The sequence below is a fragment of the Felis catus genome, chromosome X, assembly GCF_018350175.1.
Source record: "Felis catus isolate Fca126 chromosome X, F.catus_Fca126_mat1.0, whole genome shotgun sequence".
NCBI classification, from domain to species: domain Eukaryota; kingdom Metazoa; phylum Chordata; class Mammalia; order Carnivora; family Felidae; genus Felis; species Felis catus.
Window position 1 is genome coordinate 62747426 of NC_058386.1, and position 16201 is coordinate 62763626.

The following is a 16201-nucleotide window of genomic DNA, read 5'->3' on the forward strand; positions in this document are numbered from 1 at the left end:
CTCTGAAGTAGAGTTAGACTGCCTTTCCCCAGCACTTCAAGAAGAGGGATCTGTTGTGGAGGAGTGTGGGAGGCTAGGGAGAAGAAACCAAAGAGAAGAGATCCTCTCCTTTGAAAAGACATGTTCTCCCATCTGTCATTTAATTTCCTTCCTCAACAGAAGAATCAGAACATAATTTAGTTTGTCACTCCTAGAGGTCCTTCTGTTCTCAAGAGAAAACTGAAGACCTTTCTAATAGGTCTCTCTACACCAAGGTTCTGGTGACAATTGCAAAGATACCCAATTATCTCCTTAATCCTCAATAGTCTCTCTCCACTCCTCCATCCCAAAATAGGCTGCTTCCCCTCTGCATCTCTTTCCAATTTCCAGACAAGGTATGGGATCAGCCCTGTTAATCATCAGCAACGAAGCAAAAGACACAGCATGCTCCTCATATCCTAGAGTCAGACCAAACTTGTTTTACATCCAGATTCCTTAACTTCCTAGCTCTTTGACCCAAAATTCATTCATTCACTCATTCATTAATTCTTTCTTTCATGTGACAGATATTTATTGAGCACTTATTATGTCTTTAAAGATATAGAGTAAGGCAGCCATTCCTCTCCTCATGACATGATCTAGTCAGGAAGACAGACATAAACAAGTAAGCTTACATATAGTAATATGTGTTATAAAGAAAGAGAACTTGTTACAAGAGTGTTACAAGAGTGTATATTAGGGAGATACACCTATTAAATGAGTTAGGGAAGGCTTCCTAAAAAGCTGATGCTTAGGGTGGGCCCTGAAGGGTGAGTAGGAGTTAGCTTAGTTGGGGAATGAATAGCTTTACAGGCAGAGAAAGCAGTAATATATAAAAGTCCAGAGGCAGGAAGAAGTTAAGCATAATCAAAAAAACTTTAAGAAAGTAGTATGGCTGAATTGTAGTAAGCCACATTGTATTCACCTATAAGATAAGGATGATCATTAGGACCTACCTCAAGGGCTGTTGCTATAAAGATTAAATAAGATAATGTATGAAAAGTATAAAGTGTTTAGCACAGTACCTCGTGCATAGTAAGCACTTGATAAATGTTAACTATTGTTATTACTTTTAGTTCATTATTTATTAGTATTAGTATTAATTTGAAGACACATCTATGAATGCATTATTCATATGCATCACTCCATCCCCTCTCCTGTATGTATGATTCTGCTGGGATTTTACAAAGGACAGGTTCCAGAAAGCAAGGTGGCACATGGGATAGTCATGCCATACAAATGCTGGCCTCTTACTAAGAACATGTCATGAGAGCACCCACTTGGAAACTCCATCTTTGAATGTACCTGGTATGAAGTAAACCAACAGAATCTCTCAGCCCTCACCCAACTCCTATTTTAGTTATATTTTAGCAGTGCATCCTAGGGTCCCAAGATCCTCCTTTCTCCAGGCTTCCATAACCACATCATGAGAAGACAGTATCACCTAAGTCCCAGATATCCAAAAATCCTTATCTTCATTTCTCTTCCTTATAGTTGGGTTCTCTGAGCCCCAACCTAGTCCCCTTTAATGTTCCACACACCAGACTCCCTGTTGGCAGATATGTTTGCCTTGTTGGTTTCTAGTTTCCCTATATCTCACCAGTTGCAAATGTTCTAAGTTTCCAAAACCCGTCACACCATCCTAACCTCACCTAACACTATATCCTATAGATTTCTCCAGGTATCCCTGTTAGGCTATTAAACCACACCCAATCGGCCCCAGGGAACTCTCCTACAACATAAACCCAGAGTATAACCTACTCAATGTAAAATCTGAATATCATGTATATATCTAGCTAGTTACAGGGCAACTTAGCTCCCACCTAAAGCCTCATCCAACACTAGTTTAAAGTGCCCACTTTCTTTGGGGCACCTGGGTGGCTCAACTGGTTAAGATTCTGACTCTTGATTTCTGCTCAGGTGATGGTCTCACCATTCATGAGATCGAGCTCCATGTCAGGCTCTGTGCTGGCAGCACAGAGCCTACCCGGGATTCTCTCTCCCTCTGCCTCTCCCCCTCCCTTTCTCTCTCTCAAAATAAACAAACTTTTAAAAAATAAAAAATAAAATGCCCACTTTCTGTGTTTCTACTCCTGGATTGCCAACATTACTCAGGAAAGTTATGAAAATTGGGTCATTACATGGCTCCCCTACAAATACAGTCTTGTCAACTTCAAATGGACCAGTCTTTTCTGCTTGACACTCCTTTTATTCACTTAGTTTTGATTCTGGCATTCACCATAGCTTGTCATAAAAATCCTTAAATTTAAACACTTTTATATTGGCTCAGTGTTACCCAAACTCTGTTCAGTATCTGGTGTAATTGTCTAAAAATACAGACTCTTGCACTCTGTTGGGACTTCCTAAATCAGAATTTACAACTGAAATTATCTATCAATGGTTCTCAAACTTTTTATTCTGAGGAAAACCCTTACACACTTAAAAATTATTGAGAACCTCCAAGAGCTTTTGTCAATGTGGGTTAAAGCTATTGGTATTTACCATATTAGAAACTCAAATAAGTTTTTAATTTCCAAAAAAATTGTATCTAATTCATTTAAAATAACAATAAATCCATTAACATCAATATAAATCATGTTTTAATGAAAAATAACTATATTCTAAAACACTTTGAGTGGTATTGTTTTCCAAACCTCTTTGATATCTCCCTTAATAGAAGACAGCTGAATTATTTTTTAACTTTATTTGAGAGAGATAGAGAGCATGAGCAGGGAAGGGGCAGAGACAGAGGGAGAGAGAGAGAATCCCAAGCAGACTCTGTGCTATTAGTACAGCGCCTGATGCAGGACTCAATCCCACAAACTGTGAGACCATGACTTGAGCCAAAATCAAGAGTCAGAGGCTTAACCAACTGAGCCACCCAGGTGCCCCAACATCTGGATTCTTATATCTGCTTCTGCAATCTGTTGCTATATGTTCTTTTGGCTAAATTATAGGAAGAAGATTTGGCTTCTCCTAGATGTGTAATTAGAAAAGGAAGGAACCTGGGGTGCCTGGGTGGCTCAGTTGTTTAAGCATCCAACTCTTGTTCTCACCTGAGGCCTTGATCTCAGGGTTTTGAGTTCAAGTCACATATTGGGTTCCACGCTGAGTGTGAAGCCTACTTAAGAAAAGGAAGGAACCCACAAACCACACCCCAGAGTCCTTAGACCAAACTTTGAGAATCACTGATCTGTGTATTTAACAAGTCCCCATGTATTTATATTATTTTTTTTTATTTTAGAGAGAGAGCGTGAGCATGGGAGAGGGGAAGAGGGAGAGAGAGAGAATCCGAAACAGGCTCCATGCTCAGCATGGCACTGACTCAGGGCTCCATCCCACGACCCTGGGATCATGACCTGAGCCAAAATCAAGAGTCAGATGCTCAACTGAGTCACCCAGGCATCTCCCCCAAGTAATTCTTATCATGACAGTAGGGATTAAATATTGCTTTAGTTCATGTGACACAATATAAATTTTCATTTGTCTCCAGTTCTCAACTCCAACCTGCTCTGGATCAGGCACTCTTTGGTCTCGGTAGGTGAAACCTCCCTCAACGTTTCACTAAGACCCAAGCCATCTAATTGTGGCTTCCTAGTAATCATTTTTCATTATGTTTAGTTTTGTTTTTTTTCTTTTACTTTTATTTTTTAAGTGTTTATTTATTTTTGAGAGAGAGAGAGAGAGACAGAGTGTGAGTGGGGAGGGGGAAAGAGAGAGGGACATACAGAATCCAAAACAGTCTCCAGGCTCTGAGCTGTCAGCACAGAGCCTGACACAGGGCTGGAACTAAAGAACCATGATATCATGACCTAAGCCAAGGTCGGACATTTAACCTACTGAGCCATCCAGGAGCCCCCTTGCTTTTTTCTTTTAAAGAGATTTTTTTTTTAAAATTTATTGTGGTACAATATATAAAACAAAATTTGCAATTTTAACCATTTTTAATTGTATAATTCAGTAGCATTAATCACATTCACAATGTTGTGCAATCATCACCACTATCTACTTCCAAAACTTTTCATCTCCCCAAACAAAAATTCTGAAAGCATTAAGGAATAACTTCCCATTACTTCCTCTACTCAGTCCCTGGTAACCCTTAATCTACTTTGTTTCTATGGATTTTCCTTTTCTGAACATTTCATATAAATGAAATCATTCATTTCATATAAATGAAATATATGGTCTTTTGTGACTGGCTTCTTTCATGTAGCATAATGTTTTGAAGATTCATGCATATTGTAGCATGTGTCAATACTGCATTTCTCTTTATTGCTGAATAGTATTTCATTGTACACCATATTTTGTTTATCCATTCATCAGTTCATGGACATTTTGATTGTTTTCACTTTGAGGCTATTATGAATAGTGCTGCTATTAACATGTGTGTACAAGTCTTTGTGTGAACACATGTTTTCATTGCTTTTGGATATATAACACGGATCAGAATTGCTCCTTTATGGTCATCCATTTGAGAAACTACCAAACATCTTTTCAAAGAGGTTATATCATTTTACATTCCCACTAGCAATATATGAAGGTTCCAATTTATGCACATTCTTACTATCACTTGTTATTTTCCAACTTTTTTATTGGAGTCAACCTAGTGGGTGTGAAGTGGTATCTCACGATAGTTTTGATTTGCATTTTCCTCATGACTAATGATGTGAACACTTTTTCATGTGCTTATTGCCCATTTGTGTATCTTCACAAATAGACAAAATGTATGTTTTGATTCTCTGTCCCCTCTTTAATTAGGTTGTCTTTTTATTATTGAGTAATAAGATTCCTTTATATATTCTGGACACTATGGTGTGAAGTAGAGCTCCAACTTCATGCTTTTGCATGTTGTATGCCCAGATGTTTTAGCATTAGCACCATTTGCTAAAAAAGAAAAAAAAGAAAAAAAACTATACTCTTATTGATAATTATTTGATCATAGAGGTATGGGTTTCCTTCTGCATTCTCAATTCTAAACATTGATCTATATGTCTATCCTCATGTTAGTACCATACAGTCATGATTACTATAAATTTGTAGTAAGTTTTGAATCAGGATGTGGGAGTCTCCAACTTTATTCTTTTTAAGACTGTTTTAGCTGTTTTTGATCACTTGCAATTTCATATGAATTTTAGGATTAGTTTGTCAATTTATACAAAGAAGCCACCTGGGTTTTGATAGAGATTATATTGAATCTTTAGATCAATTTGGGTAGCATTGGCATTTTAACAATATTAAGTCTTCCAGTCCCTGTACATAGAATGTCTTTCCATTTATTTAGGTTTCTTTTAATTTCTTTCTAGCAAGCTTTAGATTCATTTTTCCTTTTCTCCTCTTTCAGAGAGTATTCCTCTTTCTATAAAAGCTGTGTGCTTTCTTTGTACATTTGATCCCAACTCCTCCACACAGCCTTGTCTTTGCAACATGTCCAAATTTTTCTAGTTCTTGAAGAACTTCCTAAACATACAAGTAAAGGATGAAACTATTAAAGAAAATATCAGGAAGTTTGTAAAGTCCTAAATATAAAAAATAATTAATAAAATTAAAAGGCAAAAAAAAAAACCTTAGGGAAACATTTCCCACAGAATACAAAAAGTTATCCTTAAATATACTGAATATAAGATGCTCACAAATATATAATAAAAACACCAAACCCCAACAGAATATGGCCGAAAAACATAAGCAATTCACAAAAGAAGATATACAACTTGCAAAAAACATAAGCAACGTACTTCAACCTCAAAAGTAATTAGTGAAATGTAAAACAATAAAATATATTTTTCTTAGCATATTAACAAAGTTTTTAATATATGATAATATTCAGTCACCTACCACAATGAGGGTGCAGAGAACTAGGCCCAATCATATACTGCTATTGGGAGAATTTTGATGCTGTAACTTAATAATATAAATCAAGAACTTTACAAATGTCCATGCCTTTTGATCCAGTAAATCTACTTATAGTAATTCAACCAAAGACTTATACACAAAGATACTTATTGCAACATTATGTATAAAAGCAAACACACACACACACACACACACACACACACAACCTGACTTTCTAACAATAGAAGAATCACTATACGTTATGGTACATTGGTATGATTATGCAATCCATTTAAAATGAGGTTGATGACATCACTCATCAGGGAAATGCAAATCAAAACCACAATGAGATATCACAATGAGATATCACCTTACACCTATCAGAATGGCTTGAATCAAAACCACAAGAAACAAGTGCTGGAAAAAAAGGTACCCTCATGCACTGTTGGTGGAAATGCAAACTGATGCAGCCACTGTGGAAAACAGTATGGAGGCTCCTCAAAAAATTAAGATGGAAGTGCCATATGATCCAGTAATTGCACTATTTATCCAAGCAATATGAAAACACTAATTCAAAAGGATATATGCACTCCTATGTTTATTATAGCATTATTTATAATAGCCAAATTGTGGAAGCAGCCCAAGTGTTCATCAATAGATGAATGGATAAAATAGATGTGAGATACACACACACACACACACACACACACACACACACACCATGGAATATTATTCAGCCATAAAAAATGAAATCTTGCCATTTGCAATAACATGGATGGATCCAGAAAGTATAACGCTAAGCAAAATCTGTCAGTCACAGTAAGACAAATACCTTATGATTTCACTCATATGTGGAATCTAAGAAACAAAACAAATGCACAAAGAAAAAAAAGAGACAAACCAAGAAACAGACTCAACTATAGAGAACAAACTGATGGTTACCAGAGTGGAGATGCGTGGGGAAGGAGTGAAATAAGTGAGGGGATTAAGAGTACACTTAACTTGATGAGCACTGAGTAATATACAAAATTGTGGAGTCACTATACTGTACACCTATAGCTAATTTAACACTGTATGTTAACTCTACTGGAATGAGAAAGGAAAGAAAGAAAGAGAAAGAAAGAAAGAAAGAAAGAAAGAAAGAAAGAAAGAAAGAAAGAAAGAAAGAAAGAAAGAAAAGAAAAGAAAAGAAAAGAAAGAAAGAAAAAGGGAAGGTCAAGAAAGAAGGGAAGGAAGGAAGGAAGGAAGGAAGGAAGGAAGGAAGGAAGGAAAGAGTGGAATAGGGAAGATGGTGGAGTAGGAGGACCCTAAATTCACCCTGTCCCACATTTACAACTAGATATCACTCATATCCATGTAAATGAACCAGAGAGTGATTCAAAGACTTGAAGAATAGGGATGCCTGGGTGGCTCAGTCAGTTAATCGTCCGACTTCCGCTCAGGTCATGATCTCACAGTTCATGAGTTCAAGCCCCATGTTGGGCTCTGTGCTGACAGCTCAGAGCCTGGAGCCTGTTTCGGATTCTGTGTCTCCCTCCCTCTCTGCCCTTCCCCGCTCATTTTCTGTTTCTCTCTCTTTCTCTCTCTCTCTCTGCCTCTCAAAAATAAATAAAACATTTTAAAAAAAGACTTAAAGAACAAACTCCACAACTAAATGTAAAGAAGTCACCTCTGAGAGGTTAGGAAGGGCAGAAACAGTGGTCATGAGCTCCCCATAGGAGGGATGGAGCTGAAGGTACAAAGAGGGGAAAGAAATGGTTCTTCTCACCAGGGAACCCACATACAGAAGATGAATTTCTGTAATATCTGGCTTTGAAAACCAGAGGGGCTGCATTCTGTGAGATTGTATAACCAGCAGTACTTGGAGCTTAGAGCTTTAAAAATCAGCTGACTCAGCACTGGGCAAGTCCAGAGGGCAAGATAGGTGAGTCCCCACCCTTAAAGAGACAGCTGCCTTAGAGAGGCAACATAGAAGCAACAGTTTTCACAACACTTGGGACAAAAGGGCAGAAGATCTGTTTATACTGATTTCAGAATGTGTTGAGGGACTTCTCCAGAAAGAAAGGAGATGGCAGGTGCCATTTTCCTCCCCCACTCCCTAGGATAAACACAGAGCCACCTGTCAGGGGCACCACTGCACAGACACTTGGTATCTAACCTGCTAGCAGTGTGCACCACCCATACGTTCTCCTGAGGACTCACCCACTCCAAGGCAGCTGGCCTCAGCCCTGGGATAACCACAAATTTTGCTAACACCCCCACCCTGCCACCAGCTCTCCTGTGGTCACGCCTCTTCAGAGTCAGCCAGCCTGGGTCTCACTAACACCACAGAGAGCCAGCAGGCAGAGAATCAATGCAGACATCTGGACTGAAAGAAAAAGCAACTGAGACAAAACAGCAGGAAGCAAGCAATACATATAGGAGACTCACCTGAAATGCCAGAATCTGATGAGCAGAGGACAGTGCACTGCAGGGCACTACAGGGACTCTTCCTCATAAAGCCATTACTTTTAAGAGTAGAAGACAGCTGACTTTCCTAACACAGAGAAACAGATAGATGTAGACAAAATGAGAACACAGATAAACATGTGCCAAATGAAAGAAGAGGACAAAATCACAGCAGGACTTCTAAGTGAAACAGAAATAATATGCCTGATACAGAATTTAAAGTAATGATCATAAAGATACTCACTGGACTTCAGAAAAGGGAGGACATCAGTGAGACCCTTGACAAAGAGATTAAAAATAACATTATAGATGAAGAACTCAATAAATGAAATTTAAAATATAATAGATGGAATACACAGTAGGCTACAGGAAGCAGAGGAACTTAAGTGACCTAGAGGATAGAATAAGAGAAAGCAATAAGATGAACAGGTGAGAGACAAATATGGCATAATGAGACATAAAGTGTAATAAAATTTGCATTACAGGGATCTCAAAAGAACAGAGAGAAAGGAGAACAGAAAATATATTGGAAGAAATAATAGTGAGTGTGGGGGTGGGTTAAATAGGTGATGAGGATTAAGGAGTGCACTTGTGATGAGCACTGGGTGATGTATGGAATTGTTGGATCGCTATATTGTACACCTGAAACTAGTATAACACTGTCAACTAACTGGAAGTAACCAACTGGAAGTAAAATAAAAGCTTAAAAATAAGTAAATAAATAAATAAATAGCTGAAAACTTCCTGAATCTGGGGAGGGCAACAGAGATCAAAATTCAGGAGCCACAGAGATCCCCAAATTCAACTCAAGGAAGTCCACACCAAGACACATAGTAATTAAAATGGCGAAAAAATAGTGATAAAGAATGTTGAAGGTGACAACAGAAAAGAAGACAATTACATACAAAGGAAGCCACATAAGGCTGTCAGCTGATTTTTCAGCAGAAACTTTTCAGTCCAGAAGAACATGGCAAAACATATTCAAATTGCTTAAAGGGAAAAATATGCAGGCAAGAATATTCTGTCCAGAAGGCTATCCTTCAGAATAGAAGGATATCTATCAGAATAGAAGGAGAGATAAATAGTTTCCCAGACAAGCAAAAGTTAAAAGAATTCATGAGCATTAAACCAGCCCTACAAGAAATGTTAAGGGGGGACTCTGAGGGAAAAAACAAAAAAAATAAGAAAGAGTAAGAAAAAATAGGAAGCACAAAAGCAAAAAATATATATCTGTAAAAACCAGTCGAGAGAAGCACAAAATAAAAGGATGCAAAATATAATACCAAATATCTGAAATATGGAGGGGAGAGGAGTAAAGTTGAGTTCAAAATGAAGTGAGCTTAATATAGACTGCTATATGCAGAAGATGTTATATATAAACTGAATGGTAACCACAAGTCAAAAAACATAATAGATATGCAAAAACTAAAGAGTAAGGAATCCAAGTATTTCACTAAAGAAAGCCAACTAATCATGAGAGAAGAGAGCAAGAGAATAAAGAAACAGAAACTACAAAAACAACCTTAAGGGATGCCTGAGTGGCTCAGTTGTTTAAGTGTCCAAATTTCAGTTCAGGTCATGCTCTCATGGTTCGTGAGTTCAAGCCCCACATCAAGCTCCATGCTGAGAGTGCAGAGCCTTCTTGGATTCGCTGTCTCTCCCTCTCTCTTTGCTCATCCCCTGCTTGTGCTTGCTCTCTCTCTTTCTCTCTTCCTCTCAAAATAAATAAACTTTAAAAAACAAGTAACAAAACAAGTAGCAAAAGGCAATAAATACACACATCAATAATTACTTTTAATGTAAATAGACTAAATGTTCCTATCAAAAGACATAGGGCAACAAAATTGATAAAAACAAGACCCACGTATATGCTGCCTACAAGAGACTAATTTCAGACCTAAGGACACATGCAGATTGAAAGTGAGGGAATGGGGAAACATTTATCATGCAAATGGATGTGAAAAGAAAGTTGGAGTAGCAATACTTCTATCACACAAAATAGACTTTAAAATAAAAGATGTAAAAGAGACAAAGATGGACACTATATATACATAAACAGAAAATTCCAACAAGAAGATATAACAATTGTAAATATTTATGTACCCAACATGAAAGCACACAGATACATAAAGCAGTTAATAAACAAACATAAAGGAAGTAATTGATAGTAATACAATAACATTACAATACAATACAATACAATACAATACAATACAAACAGTAACAATACAATACAAAAGTGGTACTTTAACATCCCACTTACATCATTGCATAGATCATCCAAATGGAAAATCAACAGGGAAACATGGCTTTGAATGACACATTGGACAAGATGGATCTAACAGATATATTCAGAACCTTCTATACTAACACAGCAGAATACACATTCTTTTCAAGTGCACATGGAACATTCTCCAGAATGGATCACATATTAGGCCACAAAACAAGTCTCAACAAATTCAAAAAGATTGAAGTCATAATGCATCTCTCCTGACCACAAAACTATGAAACTAGAAATCAACCACAAGGAAAAAACCTGGAAAGCACACAAATACACAAAAGTTAAATAATATGCTACTAAACAATGAATGGGTCAACCAAGAAATCAAAGATGAAATCAAATAATACACAGAGAGAAAAGAAAATAAAACACAATGGTCCAAAGTCTTTGGGATACAGCAAAAGGTGTTCCTAAGAGGGAAGTTTATAACAGTACTGACGTACCTCAAGAAGCAATAAAAATCACAAATATACAACCTAACCTTAGATTTAAAGGAACTAGAAAAAGAACAAAATCCAAAACCAATAGAAGAAAGGAAATAATAAATATTACAGCAGAAATAAACAAAATAGAAACTAAAAAGTAGAACAGATCAATGAAACAAGGAGTTGGTTCTTTGAAAAGATCAACAAAATCAATAAACCTTTAGCCAGACTCATCAAAAGAGAGAGAGAGGGAGAGAGAGGACTCAAATAAATAAAATCAGAAATGAAAGGGCAGAAATAACAACTGACACCACATAAATACAAAAGATTATAAGAGAATATTATAAAATATCATATGCCAACAAATTGGACAACCTAGAAGAAATAGTAAATTCCTAGAAACATATAACCTCCCCAAATTGAATCTGAAAGAAATTTAAAATCTGAACAGATCGATTCCTAGCAATGAAATTGAATCAGTTAAAAAAAAAAAAAAAAACTCTCAACAAACAAAAGTCCAGGACCAGATTGCTTCTCAGATTAATTCTACCAAACATTTAGAGAAGAGTTAATACTTATTCTTCTCAAACTATTCCAAAAAAAATAGAAGAAAACAAAAAACTTCCTAATTCATTCTATGAAGCCAGTGTTACACTGGTACCAAAACCACTGCAAAGACACTGCAAAAAGAGAGAGAGAGAACCAAAGGCCAATATTTCTGACAATCATACATGCAAAATCCTCAACAAAACATTAGCAAACAAAATCCAATGATACCTTTATAAAATCATTCACCACAATCAAGTGTGATTTATTCCCAGAATGCAAGCGTGGTTCAATATCCTCTAGTTAATCAATGTGATACATCACATCAATAAAAGAAGGGATAAAAACCATATGATCATTTCAATACATGCAGAAAAAGCATTTGAGAAAGTACAATATCCATTCATGATAAAAACCCTCACAAAGTAGGTGTAGAGGAAATATACCTCAACATAATAAAGGCCATTATGAAAAATCACAGCTAACATCATACTCAGTGGGGAGGTAAAACTGAAAGCATTTCTGTTAAGATCAGGAACAAGATAGGGATGTCCATTCTCACCACTTTTATTCAATATAGTACTGGAAGCCCTAGCCACAGCAATCAGACAACAAAAAGAAATAAAAGGCATCCAAATTGGTAAGGAAGAAGTAAAACTTTCACTATTTGCCAACGGCATGATATTCTACATATAACATCCCAAAGACTCTGCCAAAAAACTACTAGAACTGATAAATGAATTCAGTAAGGTCACAGGATACAAAATTAACATACGGAAATCTGTGGCATTTTTATATACTAATAATGAAGCAACAGAAAGAGAAATTTAAAAATATGTCCCATTTACAATTGCACCAAAGACAATAAAATGCCTAGAAATAACCTTAACCAAGGAAGTGAAAGACCTATACTCTGCAAACTATAAAACAGTGATGAAAGAAATTGAACACAAGACATGCAAGTAGAAGACATTCCATGCTTATGGATTGGAAAAACAAATATTGTCAAAATGTCCACACTACCCAAAGCATTCTACAAATTTAATGCAATCCGTATCAAAATATCGACAATTTTCCACAAAATTAGAATATGTATGGAAACACAGAAGATCCTGAATATCCAAAGCAATCTTGAAAAAGAAGAACAAAGCTGGAGGCATCGAAATTCCAGGCTTCAAGTTATATTACAAAACTGTAGTAATCAAAGCAGTATGGTACTGGCACAAAAATAGGCAGGCACATAGATAATTGAATGGAATAGAATAGAAAGGCCAGAAATAAACTCATGTTTATATGGCCAATTAATCTTTGACAAAAGAGGGAAGAATATACAACAGAGGGAAAAAACAGTCTCTTCAACAGATGGTGTTCAGAAAACTGGACAACTACATGCAAAAGAATAAAACTGGATCACTGGGTTACACCATATAGAAAGATAAATTCAAAATGGATTAAGGACTGAAATGTGAGACCTGAAACTATAAAAACCCTGAAATTACTGCACAAGCAGTAATTTCTCTGACATCAGACCTACCCACTCTTTTCTAGACATGTCTCCTGAGGCAAAGGAAACAAAAGCAAAAATAAACTGTTGGGACTACATAAAAATAAAAAGCTTCTTCACAGAAAAGGCAACAATAAACAAAACAACAACCTACTGAATGGGAGAAGATATTTGCAAATGACATATCTGATAAAAGGTTAGTAGAAAAAATATATTAAAAACTGATACAACTCAACACTGAAAAAACAAATAATCTGATTTAAAAATGGCAGAAGACACGAATAGACATTTCTCCAGAGAAAACATACAGATACAGATCGCCAACAGACTCAGGAAAAGATGTTCAACATCACTCATCATCAGGGAAATGCAAATCAAAACTTCAATGAGGTATCACCTCACACCTGCCAGAATGACTAAAATAAAAAACTCAAGAAACAACAAATGTTGTGGATGATGGAGAAAAAGGAACCCTTTTGCACTGGTGCAGTCACTGTGTAAAACAGTGTGGAGGATCCTCAAAAAATTAAAAATAGAACTACCCTACAATTCAGGAATCACACTACTGGGTATGTACCCCAAAAATACAAAAACACTAATTCAAAGGAATGCATGCACCCTTATGTTTGTAGCAGTATTATTTCCAATAGCCAAATTGTGGAAATAGCCCAAGTGCCATCATCTATAGATATATGGATAGAAAAGAAGTGACATAAATATAACAATGGAATTTTACTCAGCCATAAAAATGAAATCTTACCATTTGCAATAACATTGATAGAGCATAATGTTATGCAAAATAAGCAAGTCAGAGAAAGACAAACACCAATTGATTCATATTTGAAATTTAAGAAACAAAACAAATTAGCAAAGAAAAATAAGAGACAAACCAAGAAACAGACTCTTAACTATAGAGAACAAACTGATGGTTATCAGAGAGGAGGTAGGTGGTTGGGGGATTGGTGAAAGAGGTGAAGGGGTTATGAGTACACGGTTATGAGTACCGTGATGAGTAATGTATAGTAATGTTGAATTACTATATTGTACACCTGAAACTAATATAACACTGTATGTTAACTACACTGGAATTAAATTTTTTAAATAAAAATTAAAAATAGGAGACTGATGCCCAAAGAGGGTAATATATTTAAGGTACATGCTTAGTGACAGAATCAAAATTGGCTCCAGAGTTTACCAAACTTCCATCCTAGGCTCTTCACATCACATCATTTTGTCTATAGTGCTACCACATATTACCACTTCATCATTACTGCTCCAATGTGCTGTCTTCATGTCAAGAGCATCAGCCATATATTTCCAAACAGGTTGCAAGAAGTGTCACTTAAAAAAAATAGAAGGGGCTTCGCAGGTAGCAGACTTGGATTTGAAACGTGGATGTTCCATGTGATGTGTATGACCCTTTGGCAAGCCTCAGCTTTCTCATTTATAAAATGGTAGAGTAATACAAGACTAAATGACTCAATGAACATAAATAAAATAGGATAGTGGCTGGCACACGGAAAATAATCAATAGGAGATACATACAAATACACAAGCTTTTTAAAATTTTTTTTACATTTTTATTTATTTTTGAGAGAGAGAGACAGAGCACAAGTGGGGAAGGGGCAGAGACAGAAGGAGACACAGAATCCGAAGCAGGCTCCAGGGTCCCAGCAGTCAGCACAGAGCCCGATGCCGGGCTCGAACTCACATGACCTGAGCCGAAGTCGGATGCTTAACGGAATGAGCCACCCAGGCGCCCCCAAATACACAAGCGTCTTAATGCCAAGATCCAGACCATAGCAAGTTCTCTCTTTTTTATTAATTTTATTTATTTTGAGAAGCACATAGACATCACAAGTGGGGGAGGGGCAGACAGATGAAGACTGCGAATCCTAAGCAGACTCCACACTGCCAGCACAGAGCCTGATAACGGGGCTCAAACTCATGAAACCGTGAGATCATGACATGAGCCGAAACCAAGAGTTGGATGCTTAAACCACTGAGTTACCCAGGCACCCCTCTATAACTTCTTTATCATACCCATCACACTGCAGGGAACTCAGTAGGTGCTAACAAATATTCATGGACTTGACTTGAGGCAAGGCTTACAGTATAACCAAAGGTTCCAAAAGCACAGAGAAATCCTATTGCTCTGCAGCCTGTTGTCTCTTGCCCTGGAGTTTTTCTGCCCCCATGTACAGTGATTGCACAGTAATGACTGAAACCCCTGCGGCCAACTCACAGAGAAAACAACCACTAGCTCCTCCCACACTACTCCTCAAGGCACATCTGGGAGGTGGGGCACAGAAATTCTAGGCTAAAGAGGCCAAGACTCCTGGCAGTTTTGATGACTTTTAGAAATTTAGTGGTAAATATAACATTATATTCCCTGTCATATGAGCTGCTATATGGTGGGGAACAACCTAAGGAAATGAAACATGATCAGATTTGCATTTTAATATCACTCTGGATGCAGTGTGGAAGATGGATTGGATGAAGGTGGGAAGACCAATGAAGAGACTACTGCAGTTATCTAGTCAGGAAGAGATAAGTAGATGGAGGTTGAAAGTATAGGAGAGAAGGGAAGATGGATACCTCCAGATCTCGAAGGAGGAGGGAAGCATTTGGCTCCATAGCACAAGTAGAGGAATTCATTTCTTGCCAGAAGGGAGACACTGACACTGAAAGACAAAAGAAGGGGAAGGAAAAGGTTTGTTTGTGAAGGGGACTGGGGGGAAAGGAGGTTGAGAGGTTCTGACCTGATGCTTTTGTCATTCTCAGTGAACTGGGAGGCAAGGCCATCTTCTGAGCATGGAGAAGAGGGTAGTAGGCAGCTGATTAAGGACACTTAGAAGAGTTTCTAGGCAGCTGAGTTTAGAGATCATTATTTTGTTGTGACTCTAGTCCACAAGTTGTGGGATTTTTCTTTCTGAGAAACAGTCATAGGCTTTGGTGATTAGGATATCATGGGTTCCTGTCAAGAAAACATCTTCTGTGGCAGGGTTGGAGCAGAAGACATATTGCTGGACCTGAGGAGTGAAGAGCAGGGCGAGGGAAAATGCAGACACCAAGTATAGACCACACTTTCAAGAGGTTTAGCAGAAAATACAAAGGGGTGATAGGGCTATGGCTTGAGGAAAAAACAGA